At 37.7% G+C, this 22,319-nt stretch overlaps 1 protein-coding gene and 1 pseudogene across 4 annotated transcripts in view; both read right to left on the bottom strand.

Annotated features, from left to right (window-relative positions):
* The window catches only part of TBCK (TBC1 domain containing kinase), a 223,548-nt gene that overhangs the window by 176,196 nt on the left and 25,033 nt on the right, over positions 1 to 22,319 (bottom strand). The gene's annotated exons all lie outside the window — the stretch shown is intronic.
* Positions 1,651 to 8,269, bottom strand: LOC129562008 (MAD2L1-binding protein pseudogene; annotated as a pseudogene).

The following is a 22,319-nucleotide window of genomic DNA, read 5'->3' as shown; positions in this document are numbered from 1 at the left end:
TGGATTCTTTACAGCCATCATGATGATTTCATGGGTGACTGCATATATCCAAACTCACCAAAAATATACATTAAAATACTTACAGTTTTCTTGTATATTAATTATAACCCAATAAAAATGTTTAAAAATAAATTAAAATGAGAAAGTCCTATTCCTATCAGCTTCAAACTGTATCAGCTTTACAGTATTTGCAAAGTTTCCAAGAAGAGATGCTATTCAGATGCAAGAAACAGAGGCCAAGAAAGAGAATGAGAGGTCAGGCTTGCAGACATAGATTTGGAAGTTATTCACAGATGGATGGTAACTAAAATCACACATGCTGTTTCCTGAGATCCATAATCTATGATATTTAAGGGCCACTCCATAAGTCAAAATACCCATACAGTCACCAAACCAAAGGAAACATACTTCTGGATTCTATGAGTTCAAGATGTTCTTTCACCTGATAAAATTTGATCATTCCCACAGAAATTTTCCTTTTGGTCTAAAGCTTTCTTTACTAGGTATTAGCCTCGGAGAAGGCAATGGCAAGCCACTCCAGTACTCATGCCTAGAAAATCCCATGGACGGAGGAGCCTGGTAGGCTGCAGTCCGTGGGGTCGCTAAGGGTCGGACACGACTGAGCGACTTCACTTTCACTTTTCACTTTCACACATTGGAGAAGGAAATGGCAACCCACTCCAGTGTTCTTGCCTGGAGAATCCCAGGGACAGGGGAGCCTGGTGGGCTTCTGTCTATGGGGTCACACAGAGTCAGACACGACTGAAGTGACTTAGCAGCAGCAGCAGCCTGAGATAAAATGTTTAGAAAGAGGAAGCACAGATGAAATACAGTTAGCTACTGTGTGATTTAACAATGGAAAGGAAAAATAAAACACTAGGGATTAATGTTCAGATAATAAAACAACTGTATAACTCTGTGTTATCTTTAACCTAAACTCTTCTCCTATAATTTCAAGGTAAAAGAGTTCAACTAGTACAGAATTTTTAATGATTCACTGGTGAGTAATTTCAGAATTTGGAGACGGGTATTTACAGTGATGAATTACTGCATTTGATGCTTTTATCTTGTCTTTTATCAATTACTAAATTTTAAAACTTTGTTAAAAAATCATAACATTAACAGCAATTTTTCTTTTAAAGGAAAAAGAAAAAAGAAAGCTTTTGGAATTGAAATAGGAAATAACTCATTTCACTACTGGCACACATGTTTGAGCCTAAAAGGATATAAAATTTAAGAATTAATTTGCTTCAGATTCAGATGTTTTGAAAAGGAAGTTGCATTGATTAACTGCTTACCAAAAGATTATTTTGTAATAGATCTAAAAAAAAAAGGCCATCTGTCTATAAGTTGTTCATAACTTGTGAGACTAAGCTTACTTTATAATTCAATTCTCACTCCAGAATAAAACAAGGTTGAAAGCTATAAGTCTGGAATGTGACTAATTCTCAATGGGATACAATAAATTGAGAAATTAACTTTCTAACTTGAATACTAGATAACTTTCCTTTCTCAGCAGAAAATTACTTTGAGAAGATCAAAATACATATGGAAAGCATAGTTTAGTGGTTTGAGGTTCAGACATAAAGCCAGGAGACTGTCACTGATTTGCTATGCTTGAAGAGTGTTCCAACTTTATCCTACCTCAGTTTGCAAATTTATAAAGTGGGAAATATAACACCAAACAGGGGCTAAATGGAAATCAGTGAGCTATTATTGGCCCTACACAGAATGCTGACCATCTTAACAGTAGAACAAAACAAAGTGCAAGTACCCCTGGGGTGTTTATAATAAATTATATAATACCATTTTGTTACAATATATCTGTGTATATATTTGTAAAAATTAACAAAGATTATAAACTGGCCTCATCAATTATTTCCAAAACACAGCAGAATCAGAAGAAAGATTTTCTAACTTCTCTGTAAGAATAAAATCACCATTTGATAAGCAGAACTGGAGGACCCAGGGTGATCTGGGTATATTTCTGCCCCATCAATGTTTTCTTCTCCTGAGCAGCTTTACTATCCTGACACAGTAAATTCCAAAACCATTTTTTTTCATCAGTGTATACTGATACTGGCGCAGGGTAATAGGTTCCACTTGCCAAGCCCCGGCAGCACTATTTGGTTGGATCTGCACCGTAGTTTGGACTTCCCAGGTGGTGCAAGTGGTAAAGAACCTCTCTGCCAAGGCAAGAGATCTAAGAGATGCAGGTTTGATCCCCCCGTCAGGAAGATTCCTTGGAGGAGGGCATGGCAACCCACTCCAGTATTCTTGCCCAGGGAATCCCATGGACAGAAAAGCCTGGCGGGCTATAGTTCATAGGCTTGCAAAGAGCTGGAAATGACTGACTTGATTTAGCATGCATGCACACACTCTAGTTCATTTCAAAGACTTTTTTTTTTAATTAAACTTCCAATCTATTTACATATAACATATAACTGTGTGAACAAAGAATGAATATATTACTATTACTGCTCAGAATTTTGATTTGAGAACAATTCACATTCTTCAAGTGGATCAACATTTCACATTTTTTAGACAATCTGTCACCCCACCCCCAATCCATCACACCAGTGAACAGGAGAGGGCCTGAACTGTATACACTTTAATAAAATATCTCCTGCCATCAAAAATTTATCAAACTGAAATGTTTAGTTCAATGCTATGTTGGTCTGCATTGAAATTATAAGAAATATGACTTTTGAAAATTTCCTATTCTATTTATCAGATGTCGAAGTGATACAGTAATCATATTTTAATCAAAGAATCCAAAAATAATCAAATTTTATTCTTAACTACTTTTATCAACTTTATAAGGTTCTTCATCCATAGAGAAGACGGAACAAGGCAAGATAACTTCAATAGTCAGGGCTTTGTTCTCAAACTTAATGCATTAACAGAACTCTTCAGAGCTTCGTTTACCTATTTAACTCATTTGTCCTAAGTCAGATTGCCTAAATAAGTCAGTTCTGTCTGTTTCTCCTAACCTTCAACTAGTCACAGGTCTCGCTACTATAATGCAAGAAAGATCAGATTCATTTCACAATATTTTTAGAAGAGAGAGGAAGAGAAAGCTCTCACTCATGGAATCCCATAATGACCAGAGAATACTGTTTAGAAATTGGAGGACAGTTATATTTTTTACCAAGTCACAGAGAAGCATTATATTAATGAATAATAATATTAATTGATGTAGCCTAAGTTTGGAAGACTCAGCAGTGGCCACAGGACTGGAAAGGTCAGTCTTCATTCCAATCCCAAAGAAAGGCAATGCCAAAGAATGCTCAAACTACTGCACAATTGCACTCATCTCACACGATAGTAAAGTCATGCTCAAAATTCTCCAAGCCAGGCTTCAGCAGTATGTGAATCATGAACTTCCAGATGCTCAAGCAGGTTTTATTTATTTATTTATTTTTTGCATTGATTCTATATTTATTTAGCACCAGTAAGTGGCAGGTTCCACGTCAGGAAACACAATCTGAAGCCAGAGATGAAGTCCCACAGCTTTCCAATGCTACCAAATTCAGCAGGGCAAACCCTGTTTAATCATCTCAGAGTAAAATCACACAGAATGTACAGTACAGTGTAAAGCACTCAGCCTCTGGAGTCAGCTGGACTGGGTCTGAATCCAGGTTTCAACACTTATGCAAGTTATTCAGTCTCCCCAAGCCTCATCATCAGTCCACCAGAAAGTCTAAGGCGGGCAAGCAGTCAGAAGGACAGAACCTTCCTCTCACCAGGAATTAACTAGCTCCAAGCAAGAGATGGGTGATGTGGTGCCACCAGGGGAAAGATAATTTAGCCAGTGTTCACAATGAGCATTCCCATTCATTCGTGGAAGCTCTTCAGTGTCACTGGTGCCTGGAACCAAATGTAATCCTCCCAGGTTGTAGCTGGGATGGCGGGTCGGCCACAGGACAAGGTCACAGTCAGCTTGTGGCCCCGGCTGGGCACTCTGTAGTTGAGCTTGGGTCGAAACCAATCTTCTCCACAGTCGCGGTGACCCTGTGCCATGACGATGGTGCCCATGAGTGGAGGGACCTGCAGTTCACTGAAGGCATCGGCCAGGAAAATGGCTCGGAAGAGGCGGCGCAAACAAGCTGCCGTGCTCAGGCTCGGGTCCATGCTGTTGGGGGCTAATCGGGACAAGTCAAGCTCGTAGAACTCCTTGGGGCTGAGGGCATTGCCCCCAAGGAGGATCAGCACACGAGGGACTAGTGTCCGGGCAAAGAGTCCCTCCAGGTGGCTGAGGACACTCTCCAGTTCTGCCAGGGTGTGCTGACATTTCCTGCTGTTCATCTCAGCAGCGGCCCGAGGCTTCTTCTTCACCGCGTCCTCTGCCTGGGGAAAAGGTTTTCGGTAGAAGTGCTTAAGCTGTTCGTAGGGCAGAGGTAGTTGCTGGCGTTGGTACATGATATGTTTGAGAAGTTCACAAGTAAAGCGACAGCAGCCTTCCTGGCTCACAGGCCCAGGAAACACCACTGGCACCACGCAGTCTCTGGGGCGAAAGGGCTCCAAAGGGTTGGGAGGTTCCTGGGTGGAGGTGGTCTCAAGTAGTTCTATCTGGGGGTCCTGGGTTTCCTCCGACTTCTCACACCACTCCAAATCTTACCGGGGACTGCACTTCCGGCTCCCGGGCCGCCATCACGACCTCCTCCCCGTTCTCCGTTCGGTTTGAATCTCAAGCAGGTTTTAGAAAAGGCAGAGGCACCAGAGATCAAATTGCCAACATCCGCTGGATCATGGAGGAAGCAAGAGAGTTCCAGCAAAACATCTATTTCTGCTTCATTGACTATGCCAAGGCCTTTGACTATGTGGATCACAATAAACTGTGGAACATTCTGAAAGAGATGGGAATACCAGACCACCTGACCTGCTTCTTGAGAAACCTGTATGCAGGTCAGGAAGCAACAGTTAGAACTGGACATGGAACAACAGACTGGTTCCAAATAGGAAAAGGAGTACGTCAAGGTTGTATATTGTCACCCTGCTTATTTAACTTCTATGCAGAGTACATCATGAGGAACGCTGGGCTGGAAGAAGCACAAGCTGGAATCAAGATTGCCGGGAGAAATATCAATAACCTCAGATATGCAGATGACACCACCCTTATGGCAGAAAGTGAAGAGGAACTCAAAGGCCTCTTGATGAAAGTTTAAGAGGAGAGTGAAAAGGTTGGCTTGAAGCTCAACATTCAGAAAACGAAGATCATGGCATCTGGTCCCATCACTTCTATGGGAAATAGATGGGGAAACAGTGGAAACAGTGTCAGACTTTATTTTTTTGGGCTCCAAAATCGCTGCAGATGCTGATTGCAGCCATGAAATTAAAAGACGCTTACTCCTTGGAAAGAAAGTTATGACCAGCCTAGATAGCATATTAAAAAGCAGAGACATTACTTTGCCAACCAAGGTCCATCTAGTCAAGGCTATGGTTTTTCCCGTGGTCATGTATGGATGTGCGAGTTGGACTGTGAAGAAAGCTGATCGCTGAAGAATTGATGCTTTTGAACCTGGTGCTGGAGAAGACTCTTGAGAGTCCCTTGGACTGCAAGGAAATCCAACCAGTCCATTCTAAAGGAGATCAATCCTGGGTGTTCATTGGAAGGCCTGATGCTAAAGCTGAAACTCCAATACTTTGGCCACCTCATGTGACGAGTTGACTCACTGGAAAAGAGTCTGATGCTAGGAGGGATTGAGGGCAGGAGGAGAAGGGGATGACAGAGAATGAGATGGCTGGATGGCATCACCGACTCGATGGACATGAGTTTGAGTGAACTCCGGGAGTTGGTGATGGACAGGGAGGCCTGGCGTGCTGTGGTTTATGGGGTCGCAAAGAGTAGGACAAGACTAAGCGACTGAACTGAACTGAAGTTGTATTCCCCCTTCCCCAAAATTGTCTACAATCTAATCACTGGAAACTGTGAATGTTACTTTATTTGGGAAAAGAGTCTTTGCATTTGAGAAGATCATCATGGATTATCCCGTTCCAAAAATCCAATGTTGAGTGTCCTTATAAGAGAGAGACACACAGAGGAGAAGGAGATGTAAAGATGGAGGCAGGGACTGGAGTGATGTGACCATAAGCCAAAAAGAAGCCAAGAAATACTGACAGCAGAAACTAGAAAAGTCAAGGAGAGCTTCTTCCCAGGAAACTCCAAAGGGAGTAAGTAGGCCCTGCCAACACTTTGATTCCTGACTTCTGACATTCAGAGCTGTGAGATAATACATTTCTGCTGTTTTAAGCCACTCAATTTTTGGAAATTTGTAGCAGCAGTTATAGAAACACACATAGTTAGCTAGAAAGATGTGCAAGACATCAAGATGACTTGTTTTTCTCCATCATGGCATGATTGTAACAGGATAATTCCTGCTTGATACTTTTTTTTAAATGAACTTTGTTGTTGTTAGGCTGCTAAGTCATGTCTGACTCTTCTGCAACCCGATGGACTGTAGCCTGCCAGGCTCCTCTGTCCATGGGATTTCCCAGGCAAGAATGATGGAGTGGGTTGCCATTTCCTTCTCCGGTGGATCTTCCCGACCAGGGATTGAACCCATGTCTCGTGCATTGCAGGTAGAGTCTTTACTACTCAGCCATCTGGGAAGCCCCTATTTAGATACAAATTATGTATAATAAAATATACTCATTTTAAACATACCATCAGAAGTTTTGACAAACGTATATACTAGCATAAGCACTGCCACAATCAAGAAACAGAATATTTCCATCATCTCAAAGGGTTCTCCTGTCCCCCTTCCCAGCCAATCCCATATCCTAATCCTGGCTGAAAACAAATTGCTTTCTATTATCACAGATTAAGTACGTCTTTTCCAGAATTTCAAATAAAGGGAATGATACAGCATTATTTTGTGTCAAACCTGTTTTTTTTTTTACTCAACATGATGCTCTTAAGATTTATCCATGTTGTTTCCTTCATTAGCAATTTGTTTCTTTGTATTAATGAACAGTACTTCACTTAAGTGGATATGTCATACGTTTATCTACTCATCTGTTGAAGGACATTTTCTCTTTCAGACTTTTCACAGCTCAGCATAGTACAGTATTTTACCAGGAAAAATGCAGACACATTAAACATAAAATTTTACAAGAAAATGAAGAACAATAAGGAGTCCCAGATTTCTGAGGAGTCTCATATTCTTAAAAGTGTTGTTATGGGAGAAGTAATTAAAATTTATGGGCATAAACTAATAAGGAAGAATAGCAGAACATGAAAATTAGGATGTAGGGTTTGTCTAAGATCTATGTGCCAGAATTGGGGATGCTCTGTCATTATCATGACAATTCTGAAGTACTTATACGCATTTGAAACTGAGGTAAATGATGTAAAAAACAGAAATGATTTTTTTTATGGCCTATCACCAAGACAAACAATACGGACAACTGACAAAATAACTAGCTAGTGAATAAACTAATATATGAACAGAAAAAGTACGATTAGATACTAATAGCAAGCTCACATCAAATGCATTGACTAGACTGCCTATAGAAAAGAGCTAAAACTCTCATTGATTTAGATGACTAGAGCAGAGAAAAATCTTAATCTCTGTTCTAGGTAATGTGGGAAGAGCTTATAAGAGGGAAATCTCTCATTCTTCATATGATCACTACTTTTTCATCTTAAGTCACTGTCTGAAATAGCACCAATATTTAAGACTCTTCATCTTAAGACTGCCCACTCCTACCCTCCAAAACTGTTTTATAAAGGAAGATAAGGAGAACACTCTCATTGCTTTCTCATGGACCCTCCACTAGGGTACTTAGCTACTAGGAACCTCTGCCTCTACTTTATTCATATGCTTGCGATTCATATCAATGTCTTTTTGCATATGGTACTTTCTCTGCACTTCTAGTTGGCCCACTTGGATAATACTTAACTATCCTTAAAAATTCAATACAAGCATTATTTTCTTAGTAAAAATGTTCCGGATTCTCCTGGTTGCAAGGAACTCTGCCGATCAAGACAACTTGCATATACCTCTCATAAGTACTTTTCAAAAAATGGTATTTTGTAACTGCTTGTTACAACTCTGTCTGCTTACTAACTAGCAATCTGTTTAAAGACTAGGACATTATATTTTCATCTCAGACACACTAGCACCTACCCCAGTATCTGAAATATATATGTACTTAATGAAGAAGTTGGAGAAGGCAATGGCATCCCACTCCAGTACTCTTGCCTGGAAAATCCCATGGATGGAGGAGCCCAGTAGGCTGCAGTCCATGGGGTCGCTGAGTTGGACACGACTGAGCGACTTCACTTTCACTTTTCACCTGCATGCATTGGAGAAAGAAATGACAATCCAGTCCAGTATTCTTCCCTGGAGAATCCCAGGGACGGGGGAGCCTGGTGGGCTGCTGTCTATGGGGTTGCATAGAGTCAGACATGACTGAAGCGACTTAGCGGCAGCAGCAGCAATGAAGAAGTATAGAATAATCCTTGAGTAGATTAATCATAATTTACATCATAATTAGTCATCACAGAAAGGCTATAATCCACAGACAAGGCTTATTGATAACAATATCCAATAAGCCTCACAGATTGTGCTAGTGGTAAGGAAACTGCCTGCCAATGCAGGAGTTGTAAGAGACGCAGGTTTTGGGAAGATCCCATGGAGTAGGAAATGGCAAACCACTCCAGTATTCTTGCCTGGAGAATCCCATGGACAGAGGAGCCTAGTAGGCTGCCATCTATGGGGTCGCACAGAGTCAGACACGACTGAAGCGACTTAGCAGCAGCAGCTCCTTTGAGGTCCTGAATAATTTAGGATAAACAAATCATTTAATTTAAAATTTGCATTTGTAAATTATTAAAACAGGTGACTGAGGAGGCCAAGATGGAATTAAAAACTCATGAACTCTATACATATATTCTTTTGTAGTATATGGAGTTTTCTTTTTTTTTTACGGCCTCTTAAATCCACAGAGTGTTGAGGTGGGGAGCCCCCAACCATATCAGATTCATTTCACATATGATAATATACATGTTTCAATCCATTCTCCCAAATTATCCCACCCTCGCCCTCTCCCACAGAGTCGAAAAGACTGCTCCACACATCCAAGTCTCTGCTGTTGTCTTGTATACAGGGTTATCGTTATCCTCTTGTTATATTCCATATATATGTGTTAATATACTGTATTGGCGTTTTTGTTTCTGGCTTACTTCGCTTTGTATAATAGGCTCCAGTTTCGTCCACCTCATAAGAACTAATTCAAATGTATTCTTTTTAATTGCTGAGTAGTACTCCATTGTGTAAATGTACCACAGCTTTCTTATCCATTCATCTGCGGATGGACATCTAAGTTGCTTCCATGTCCTGGCTATTATAAACAGTGCTGCGATGAACATTGGGGTACATGTGTCTCTTACAATTCTGGTTTCCTTGGTGTGTATGCCTAGGAGTGGGATTGTTGGGTCGTATGCTGTGATTCATGGGGTCGCGGAGAGTCGGACACGACTGAGCGACTGAACTGAACTGAACTAAATGGCAGTTCTCTTTCCAGTTTTTTAAGGAATCTCCACACTGTTCTCCATAGTGGCTGTACTAGTTTGCATTCCCACCAACAGTGTAAGAGGGTTCCCTTTTCTCCACACCCTCTCCAGCATTTATTGCTTGTAGACTTTTGGATAGCAGCCATTCTGACTGGCGTGAAATGATACCTCATCATGGTTTTAATTTGCATTTCTCTAATTATGAGTGATGTTGAGCATCTTTTCATGAGTTTGTTAGCCATCTGTATGTCTTCTTTGGAGAAATGTCTGTTTAGTTCTTTAGCCCATTTTTTGATTGGGTCGTTTATTTTTCTGGAATTGAGCTGAAGGAGCTGCTTGTATATTTTTGAGATTAATCCTTTATCAGTTGCTTCATTTGCTATTATTTTCTCCCATTCTGAAGGCTGTCTTTTCACCTTGCTTATAGTTTCCTTTGCTGTGCAGAAGCTTTTAATTTTAATTAGGTCCCATTTGTTTATTTTTGCTTTTATTTCCAATATTCTGGGAGGTGGGTCATGGAGGATCCTGCTGTGACTTATGTCGGAGAGTGTTTTGCCTATGTTCTCCTCTAGGAGTTTTATAGTTTCTGGTCTTACATTTAGATCTTTAATCCGTTTTGAGTTTATTTTTGTGTATGGTGTTAGGGAGTGTTCTAGTTTCATTCTTTTACAAGTGGTTGACCAGTTTTCCCAGCACCACTTGTTAACGAGACTGTCTTTTCTCCATTGAATATTCTTGCCTGCCTTGTCAAAGATAAGGTGTCCATAGGTGCGTGGATTTATCTCTGGGTTTTCTATTTTGTTCCATTGATCTATATTTCTGTCTTTATGCCAGTATATTAGTATGTTGAATAATTTAGGATAAACAAATCATTTAATTTAAGATTTGCTTTTGTAAATTATTAAAACAGATGACTGAGGAGGCCAAGATGGAATTAAAAACTCATGAACTCTATACATATATTCTTTTGTAGTATATGCAGTTTTCATTTCCCCACTCCAATTATCTTACAACAGAAGTCATTTTGACATGAGTTATACCAAAAGAATTTTGTTATAAAGAAACCAATTTTTCTTGCTGCTTTGTGTGACAAAGTGGAAAGACAGGGTTCTCTGGTTTCCAGTTTGATAACAATGCCAGGAAACAAAGAAATCCTCACAGAGCCATCAAGGTAGTTTGATAACTAATGGACAGGACTCACTGAACTTGGAAATTTAGAATCGCTCATTCTCTCAAAAAACTGTGTTTTTGAACAGCATGCCTCATAAAGAGATTCTGGAGTATTAAGAAAGGCTACAGTAAGAACAGGACTTTTAGAAGCACAGTTCACTATTTATGCTACACTGTGGCTTCAGCAGACATTTCATAGTCTGTAAACCTTAGGTTACTCACTAACTAGGACTAATAACCTTAAAGCGAAAAGTAATAAGTGTTAGTCGCTCAGTCGTGTCTGACTCTTTGTGACTCCATGGACGGTAGACCGCCAGGCTCCTCTGTCCGTGGAATACTTCAGGCAAGAATACTGGAGTGGGTAGCCATTCCCTTCTCAAGGGATCTTGCCAACCCGGGTCTCCTGCATTGCAGATGGATTCTTTTCTGTCTGAGCTACCAGCAAAGCCCCAGTAACTTGAAAATTACCTATAAATAAAGTATATAGCAAAATAACTAGAATCTAGTATACATTTAATAAGTACTGTATCCCTTCCATTTATGAATGACATGATTGTTTTAAACTTAAAACTGCCCCACTTAAAGAATGTCCCAAAGCTCTTAAAAGTGCTGCCAACGTTAACTTATTCAACTCTTTATATATATCATTCCCTCAGTATATATCAAGGGTTAGGGTCAAAGTGTTAAGTGTTAACATATCCTATTAAAAATGTAGAGAATGCTCAGTTAGACTCCTAAAATCTTTTGCCTAGTAATTACCTCATAATTTGCCTATAAATTAATTTTTGCCTATTAATTAAAAATTAAAGGTAATTTTTACAGGCTAACATTGAAAGGAGGAAAGGAAACATCGAAACAACCATACCTCTGACCATCGTCATAATACTGTCTATCACAGTCGGTGTCTGTGAGTAAATCTTCTGATTTTTTCGACACCATCTGCTTTTGACAACACAGACGATCACCACTTCTGTGCTAAACTATGCAACATAAACGTTACCTCAAGACTTTCAACATTCCTCAAAAAGCCTTTGAGGAAATATATTCATAAGATTAAGAATTAGCAAAAATAGTCCACTCTGTCAGGGCAAAAATCTGTTTTGAGAGAAAAAGACAAAGAGTGAGGGACAGTCCTCCCTTTCTTAACCTGAATAGATTTTATGTGAATTAGATGTATGCCTACTGACATTGTACAGAGTGGTCCTTTTACATACTGATGACATGACCCTACATCCAGAAATAGCTTCAAGAAGTTTCGGCCAATCATGTTTGAAAGAACTTTTAACCTTTAATTGTGCCAAAACTGAAATCGTTTTGGAGAGTCTAGGTGATATCCAGATGAATAATTTTAAAGAACACCTTTCGACAAGTTAACTCTTCTAAGTATCTGGGGGATAGTTTTGTTATTTTGACAAGATCACCTTTGCAGACTTGCTCAATTTTTAAAATTTTATGAGGGACATATTTGGCTTATTCTATGAGCAAGGACACTTGTCATCTTCCACTCTCAAATCTGTTTTCAAACAAAGATAGTTTCTCCCATGTTTTGTTTTGCTGTCCACTGGGGCTCAAATCAAATATGTAGTCAAGAAATTGATCAGATCCCAGCTTGCTCTCTGAGAAAAGTTCTGACCCTCCCAGCAATTATAATAGCAACCCATATTCACAAAGAGATAAGATCACCCTCCATTCAGTCACAAATAACTGTCCTTTCTTAAAACATTAAGGAAGTATCTTCAAACACACTGCCTATCTCAGTTTTCCAACTGTCTCATCTCAGATGATCACTAGACAGAAACTAGCATGTCAATTTTGTCTTTGCTGCAGCACAAGTGCCCAGTTTGGTGATTTCTGGCACCCTGTCTATCTAAAATAGTTTCACCGAAGTTGTAGGGACTATAAGCTGGTGAATCTATCCTAGAGCTTAATATTATTCAAAGACTACGTTAAGGAATCACTTTCTACCTCATTGGATTCCTTAATCTTCCAAAAGGAAGATTTAATCGAAAACACTAAGAAAAAAGTTAGAGGCTAAGTAGTTTGGGTAATTCATTGCTAAGCAAGCAACATATTCCAACATCTTATTGCTGGTATTTTCATATCAGCTTTCTTTCCTATGACCTTACTAAACTCCTTGTAATTCAAAGAGGAGTTTTTTTTAATTCCTTAGGATTTTCCACATAAAGAACTATATCATCATTAAGTAGAAATGTTTTCAACTGTTCCTCCCCTTTTTATCCTTCCTCTGCTTCATTCTTCTTACAGTCTTCATGCCTTATGTTTTTCTTGACCTATTTCATGTCTGTATTTTTATATATTATTCCTATGCTGCTTGCATTTTTACACAAGAGTCAGCAGAACAAGTAAAACAATTTTGCAATAAATGTAATCACAACAAAACCTAAGATACTTTCAAATATATTTAACAAAAGAACAAGAAATATACATTATAAACTATAAAACATTGCTCAGAAAAATTAAAGAAGACTTAAAAATTTGGAGAGAAACAACATGCTCATTTATTGGAAGACAATATTGTTAAGATGTCAGTTGTTCCCAAATTGGCCTGTAGATGCAATGCAATCCCAATCAGAATACCAACAGACATTTTCAGAAACTGAGACGCTTATTATAAAATATATCTGGAAATGCAAACAACCAAAGATAGTTAAAGCAATCTTGAAACAAAAGAACAAAGTTTGGAAACTTTTATTTCCTGACTCAAGATTTACTATAAAGTTAGCATAATTAAGACAGTATGGCGCTGGCATAAGGATAGAAAAAGAGATAAATGAAACAAAATAGAAGGCCAGAAACAGACCTACAATTACATGGCCATTTAATTTTCAATAAAAACACTAAAGCAATCCAATGGGACAAGTAAAATCTTTTAAACAAATAGAGTTGGAACAACTGTATATCCATATGGCAAAAATTGAACTTGAACACCATATACAAATATTAAATTGAAAAAGATCAAAGATCCACCATAAAATCTAAAACTATAATGCTTCTAGGAGAAAACATATGAGAATATCTTTATGACTTGGGAAGAGGTAAAGGTTTCTCAAAAGACAATAACCATGAAAGGAAAAATCAATACACTAGACTTCATTATAAATAACAACTTTGTTTATCAAGGTACACCTTAAGAATAGGCAAGTCATATTGGCAGAAAATACCTGCAAAAAATATTTAGTAAAGCATGTTTATGGAGAATATAGAAAATGTACAAAGAATGACTATGAATCAGTAATAAAAAGACAAATAACCCACTCAAAAATGTGATCCCTCAAATTGAACAGATATGTATGTCTTGATATGAATGCTAAAAAAGTACACAAAAAAGCACGCAACATTGTTAGTCATCATGCAAATGCAAATTGATTCTACAGTGAGATACCACTTTATACTCACTACAATGACTAAAAGAATGAAACATTAACTGCTGACAAGGATATGGAGGAACTAGAGCCCTCATACACTGTAAGCAGAAATGTAAAAGGTACAAAACTTTGGAAAAGGGCATGGTGGGTTCTAATAGTATTAATTATATACTACAGACACATATGCTTATTCATATATAAGCCATCAATTCTACTGCTACGTATATACCCAGAGATATGAAAACATCTGTCCTCACATGAAAAAAAGACTATGAGAACATTCACAGCAACTTGTTATAATAGCCAAAAACCTGGAAATTTCCCAGGAGTTCATAAAGGGATAATTGCTAAATGCATATTAATAAAATATAATGCATCTCAACAATAAAAAAAGGAATGAGATAAGAATATGAAACCATTTAGATGCCTCTTATAAATATTTGGGTAAAATAAAGAATCTTTACAGAAAAAAGTATATACTGTATAATTCTAATTATATAAAGTGCTGAAATAAGCAAAACTAATCTTAGGGGGAAAATTCAGAAAAGTGGTTGCCTCTGGGAGGTAAGGGTAGGGTGAATTGCAAAGATTTACTGGGAAAGGACACTAGGAAAATTTCTAGAGTGATGGTAGTGACCTAACCTTGATGTGTATTGGGGTTACAGAGATGCATTTATTGTTCAAAACCCATCAAATGATACAAAAGTTTTCATACTTCACTGAACATAAATTTTACCTAAAAAGAAATCATAAATAGATACTGAATTATACTCAATGATATATATGCTGAAAGAGTTAGGGTTAAAGTTCACTGATAGCGCAACTGACTTTGAAACACATCAGAAGAATAGAATGAGTTAATGAGCAGGTAGTGTGATGGGTAGTTATATGATAAGGCAAAAGATGGGAAAATGTTAATTGTAGGATATAGGTATATTGTACAATTCTTTCAACTTCGCTATATTTTAAATTTTTTAATAATAAAATATTAACCAGGAAAAAAATTTAAGGTGATATAAAGATATTTTCAGGTGACTGAAATCTGTAAGATTTTGCCTATATCTGACTTGAACTAAAAAAAAATCTTAAAGGAAGTTTTTCAGACTGAAGAAAAATGATACCAGATGGAAACATGGATCAAAAGAAAGGAGTTAAGAGTTCAGGAAACGGTAAATATGTGGTTAAATGCAAAAGAATTTTTTTCCTCATTTCTCAAGGTCTTTAATATAGACTGTAAAATGTATGACAACAATACCAAAGAATAGGAGGATGGTGAATAGAAGTATATTGCTATAAGATTTCAACAGTATATATGAACTGGCATAATATTAATTCATGGAAGACTATGATAAATTAAGGATGCATATTATAACCACTACCACAGTCATTTAAAAAAATAGCAAAAAAACCCCAAAGATAAAAATAAGACAATAAAAAGTACCCTCTGAGCTTCTTACAGACTTATTGCAAGTACTTATTTGTTCTTTTATGTGTTGACATCTTATAATTTATCACCTCAGCAGTTTCTGCTTTTCAAACATTTCCCAATAGGAAATTGGACTGGTTAATTTCATTACTATCTGCTCCTTCTTTTGCTTTTCATGGGTATAGATAATACCACAGAATAAAATTCAAGATGTTCCCCTAAAGTCATTGTATCCTATCTTCTGAGTTAGTTTACTGAAATGTCCTCACTCACTGAAGGAATTTGCTTAATAAGAGGCAAAGCAATGAGTAAATGGAAAAAATGCTGTGACAATTTACCACTGAGGCTACACAGATTTTTTTAAAGCAGAAAGTTTTCATAGGTGAAAATAATTTCCAACACAGATGGGTCCTATCATTCTCACATCATGCTATTATTAAAACAAAAAACAATCTTTTACAAGTATGTAATTCCCACCACACTAGTAAAATTAGAAAATCCAGATATTTCACCTTTTCTTTCCAATGTGTTAAATAAGTGAATGACTCTTAAAAGTTAAAAAGAAAAAACAGTACTTTTCCCTTCTTTTCACCATGACCCCCACTGACTTAAATCAGACAAAGGATAAAGTATCTGCTGGCAATAACTTAGCTTCTTAGACCAGCTATTGTATATTGGCTGCCCATTGGCCAAATGTAGCTCATTACTTTGTTTTGCTTGGATCACGGTGTTTTAAAACTTTTTAACTAGTTGAAAATGTTAAGAAATTCAGAGGTTCTCATGTAAGAATCCAGAATTTAAGTCCTTTAGAAAATTTGAAAGAGACGGTAACACCGGGACACATTCTCACAAGGCAACACGGGGCTGCAGCTCCTGATGAAGATTAGCTGCCTCTTTTCAATGTTACCTGCTTCCCAGTTTAACCCAGTATACTTTACTCACTTAAATTACCTGCCTGACCTCAAATGAGTTTATGATCTCTATTACAAATATTCCCCATCCCAAATCCAGTCTTCTCTTTCTTCCTTACTCTAGTTCCTTACTCTCGCGCACTCGCTCATGCCTTCTATCAAAATAGCATGCCCCTATTACTTCACTAAAACTTTCAACTGAAGATGTATTTGGCCTAAAAAAAATTAAAAAAAAAAAGTTTCTAATGGAAAACAACAGGTCAGCGCTCCACACCAACATATTTATATGGTCCCTGGCCAGTCTTTTTGTACTAAGACACTGAAGTAGCTCCCTCTCCACAAACGGAACTTTATATTTACAAACAAAGGATTTACTTTACTCTTGACTATAATTCTGGAAAATGGCACATAATAAAGTTTGAATTTAAACCTTATTAAAGGCTGGATGGCATCACCGACTCTGTGGACATGAGTTTGAGTGTACTCCGGGAGTTGGTGATGGACAGGGAGGCCTGGCGTGCTGTGATTCATGGGGTCGCGGAGAGTCGGACACGACTGAGCGACTGAACTGAACTGAACTGAACTGAAAGGTTGATTTTTTTTCCTTAAGATAACTGACAACTTGAATGACTCAGAAAAAATTCGACAATAGTACAGAAGTTAAACATGCTTATAATTGTTGACAGGACTATTGCTTAATTAATTAATTAATCATTTATCCTTTTTTTTTTTTTAAATCCATGCCACACAGCATGTGGGATCTTACTTCCCTGACCAGGGATAGAACCTGGGTCCACAGCAGTGAAAGCATGGAGATAGCAGTGAAAGCACAGAGTTCTAACCACTGGACTGCCATGGAATTCCCTCATTTATCTTTTCAGAAATTGAGGTGGGAAAACTTTGATAATTACTTGTTTAAAGAATGTAGTATGCAGAATCCTCCCAAGATTCTTGTCACCAGGGTTTTAATTCAACCACCAGTCTAGATACAGCTGCAAAGGGTCTTTGCAGATGGAATTAGGTTGCTAATCAGCTAATTTTAAATAGGGAGAGTACCCCAAATTTTTCAGGTGGGCCACAGTAATCACATGAATCCTTAATACAGAAAAGCAGAGCAGAAAAGTCAGAGAGAATGGCCGAAGAGGTCAGAGACTCAGAGCCTCTGAAGGAGTGGGCCTGCTGCTACTACCTTTGAGGATGATGGAATGGGGCCACGAGCCAGGGCATGGTGGTAGCCTCTAGAAGCTAAGAACAACTCTTGGCCAACAGCCAGAAAGGAAACAGGGATCTCAGTCCTACATCTGTGTGGAACTAAATACTACCAACAATGGGGATAAGCCTAGAAATGGATTCTTCCTAAAGGTCTCTAGAGGAAATATACCCATGTCAACACTTTGATTTTGCCTTTGCCAGACCTGAAGCAGAGAATCCACCCAAACCCAACAGACTTTTGATCTACAGAACAATGAGGTAATGAATTTGTGTTGTTTTAAGCTGCTACATTTGTGGCAATATGTTTCAGTAACAAAGGAGAGCTAATATTTTGCTGATGAGTGAAAAAAAGAGTCTACACAACCCTAACTGAACAAGACCAGCAACCATTGGTCTATAATCACAACATATTTCATGAATTACTGGAGTAGCTATAAAATCTACTTTAATACTTCCTCAAAAAGGAATCTCTCATCAATCTCAAATCTTGCACATTCTCCCAAAGGTGCCTATTTTCCTAGGGCTTCAGGAAATTATGCTCTTGGAATACTTAACTGATAAGTTTTGCCCATTTGAGGCCTTGAATCACTCCAGCTTGTCTAAATAGCTTGTGCAAACAATGTGATTTATGTTGAACACCTGCTTTCCTTCTGAGGTGGGTCTGGAGCATCATTAACTGCAATCAGTCACACAGGTGTTACGTACCTCTGTGACCAACCACCACTAAAATTCCTCACTCCTAGGCTCAGACAAGTTTCTCTAATAGGCAACAGTTTGTACATACTGTCACAATTTTTTGTTGGAGAAATTAAGTACATCTTCTACAACTCTCCTGGGAGAGAAACTCTGGAAAGCTTTGGGCCTGGTTTCCACTGTTATCTTGCCCTATAGTTTTCTCTTTGTTGGATTTCGCTTTGTACTGCTTTGCTGCAGTAAGTATAATGAAATCATGAGTAAAATAACATCTGAGTTCTGTGAGTGCTTCTATTGAATCACTGAAGCTGGGAACTGGTGACCCCAGACACATCACATTTCCCACCATCTCAGCCAAAATGACTTCTTAGTAATACAAAAGAGAATGCCAAATGATACTTGCTATAAAATTAAAATTTTTTCTCAAATTTTTACTAACCAAATTGTGGTAGACAGGATTCTAACATGGTTCCCCAAATGCAAACTTTCTGATGTCCACCTGGCATAATCCCCAAGATGATGAATAAGATAGATTTTACTTTAATGATCATGTTATATTCTATGGTGTAGCAGAACTCATCACAGGAGCCCTTGAAATCTGGATCTAGAGGTTAGAGACACAGGAATGGTGGCAGCCTCTAGAAGTTAAGATGATTTAGGCCAACAGCCAGCAAGGAAACAGGGATCTCAGTCCTACAAGTGTGTGGAACTAAATTCTACCAACAATGGGAATAAGCCTGCAATGAGCAAGATGTGATATAAGGGATATTCTCATTGCTGGCTTTGGAGATGGAGACAGTCACATGATAAAGAATGAAGATGACTTTTAGAAGCTGAGAGAGCCCCTCACTAATAGTAATCAAGGAAAACGGGGAAATCAGTCCTACAATTGCAAGGAACTGAATTCTGCCAATAATCTGCATGAGCTTAGAAGTGAATTCTCCAGAGTCATGAGAAAGGAAATCAACAGTTTGTCTCCTCTAATCATTCTATTAAAAAAAAAAAAAAAAGAGTCACTCAGCCACGTCTGACTCTTTATGACCCTAGTAGCCTGCCAGGCTCCTCTGTCCATGGAATTCTCCATGAGAGAATACTGGAGTGGGTAGTCATTCCCTTCTCCAGGGGATCTTCCTGACCCAGGGATCAAACTTTCACCTCTTATGTCTCCTGCATTGTAGGCAGATTCTTTACCAGGAGCACCACTTGGGAAGCCCTCCATTTTTAAAGAAAATAAATCTTGGAAATAAGTGTATTTCCAATAAAATAATAAGTTGCTAAGATACATTTATATCATACTTTCACCAAAACTCATTTGTTTGGGAAACAGAATTATGACACATGATTAAAAGGACCAGAATTCAACTGCATGACTAAACTAAAAATTAGTTCATTCAACAGTTAATTTATAACACATTAACTATACATAAACTCTTATGCTAACAATTTCGGAAGAAAGAAAAATTTAAAAATACTGTATACATGTTAAGATGTACAATTAAAGGAAAGGAAGCTATACCTTCCTTAATTAAATAACTGCAGGAAAATAATTATAAGCTAGAAGGGGAAAGGTACCTTACAATTAGAATGACAATGTAAAGAAGGAATTTGGAGAAAATATAGTTTTTCCTTTGGTTCTGTGATATGGTATAGAAGGGGACAGAGGTAAGTGAATTACTTGAAGAAGTGTTATGTACATTGTGCCAAAGACTGGAGATATACCACTGGGCAAAAAGACAGTTTGGTATTCTTGGTACATTTCAATTCTGTGGCACTCAATCTCTTCAATCACATATTGGCAACAGTAAAAACTACTTGAAAAACTCAGACACTCTTTGGAAATAATTTAGAGAGTTTGAAGGAAAATGCATTTTCTTCACATACACACAAACACACACACACAGAGCCACCAGATGTTTTTAGCAGGAATGCAAATGGAAACCCACTTCTGTATTCCTATTGGAAAATCCCATAGACAGAGGAGCCTGGCAAGCAAAAGTCCATAGGGTCTCAAAGAGTTGGACACGACTGAAGCAACTTAGCATGCACTGATCTTTAACAATACTCTTATAGCAGTAGAAAGCAGAAGTAACTGAAGTGTGGAAAAACTAAAGGCAGTAAGATCAGTTAAGAGAATGTTGCAACACAATAGTCAAACTCTTTGTTAATTAAGGCCTGAACTAAAGAATGCAGAGAACAGCAGTTATAAGAAATATCACCAAGGGTGTATGAACAATACTCAGTGACAAATGGTATAAATAGTACAAAAGAGAGAAAAAGTAAAAGATAGCTGCAAGATGCCATGCCTGAGTGGAAAGCATCTTTTTGGGGCATTATTTTCTATCTTTAGGGCTTCCCTGGTGGCTAAGACAGTAAAGAATCTGTCCACAATGCAGGAGACCTGGGTTCGATTCCTGGGTTGGAAAGATCCCCTGGAGGAGGGTATGGCAACCCACTCACTCCAGTATTCTTGCCTGGAGAATCTGTCTTTAAACAAAACAAGTAAACCTAGAAGAAAAATAAATATCAATTATATAAATCTCTAAGTTACTTGACTGTACTGTAATTTCTAATGCATTCTGAAACTAGGGCCCTTGAAGGCAAAAAATGTGTACAAAAGTCTTAACTTCTACTATTAGGTTATATTCTAAAATAAGATTATGTACTACCTATTTCTGATGACAATGACCTGTGGCTCATTATCCATCTGTGGAACATATTCTAGAATGTGTTCAAAAAACCTTTGGAATATCTAAGTCAGTGAGTGAGCAGTCTTTTAATAGGGGCAAATAAAACTTACTCATCGAGTAAGTCAGATCATGTTTTCCATCAAGCTAGTGAACAACTGCAGACACAGCCTGCTTCCCATCAAAGTTTCATGTATAACCTCTGCAATGCTGATGTTTCTCTGGTAAATTTTCAAAACCATAACCCTAAAAACATATGACAAACTACCTTTTATTAAAGAAATATGCCTGCACTACTCACCCTGCCTTCACTTGCAAATTTAAGGACAATGCAGGAACTTTACCTCAAGTGCCAAAACTCTGCTGAATATCTGTCTATGAACTCGACTTGCTGGCACTTTTATAGATTAAGAAAAAGTACATGCTCTGAATAACACAAATGGGAAATACTTACCAAATAACACCTAGACTTAAAAGGCAAACCATTTTCCTCACGCTTACTTTAATGGGAGTGACAAAGGTGTTATCTCTTTTTTAATATTCTCTGGAAAATATTTTAGAAATGAGATACAGTTTAAGATTTTCCACTTTTCAGTATCTTGAATCTGGCTTTAGGGTAGCAATTAAATAGATTCACAGGCACTAGATATGAGATGACTTCAAACAAATCTTTCAAACACTATTTTTTTTCCTTGAAATGTACTGGTTATAGGAGTTTAATTGAATTCCATGCTTCTATGTTTCCAGAAAATAATTTTGATCATTTAACTGAAACTGGAGAGAATACTGGCAAGAGAGAACTCTGGCACAAGTAACAATATAAAAGCCACTGAAAAGAGAGCAGCAAACTCCAAAAATTAATTCCTTAGATTCAAGCTTGAATAGATTCTAAAGAAAATGGTGAGTTTCCTCTTTCAAGCCAAGTTAGCAAACTAACCTCACAAATAACATTAATTCATAAAAGATTGACTCATTAATTAGCTCCAGGTCATAGTACAAAATTATTATCTTTGGTTTGGATAACATGAATTCTTGAAAGCATTTTATGGCTATTAAAATTATAAAAAGAACACAATTTTCTAGTGAGATCTGAAAACTCCAGATAGTCTTAAATTACAATACAGTTGTGGTACAAATTACTACTATAATGTTTTAGTACACATATTGCTTTAAAGATACTAAATTTATTGTGAAAAAAATTAGTGAGTAAACTGACACCAGACTCTTACTTTAAGTTTCTAGTTTTCATTAGTCTATTCCCTGAACCAAAGATTTTACAGAAGATGCAAAATTTTCTTTAAAATATAAATCCAGTAA

This window comes from Moschus berezovskii, chromosome 5, assembly GCF_049115385.1.
Source record: "Moschus berezovskii isolate FMDL1 chromosome 5, NW_MosBer_1.0, whole genome shotgun sequence".
NCBI lineage: Eukaryota > Metazoa > Chordata > Mammalia > Artiodactyla > Moschidae > Moschus > Moschus berezovskii.
The sequence above is the reverse complement of the archived record's forward strand: the minus strand, read 5'-3'. Positions and strand labels throughout refer to the sequence as shown.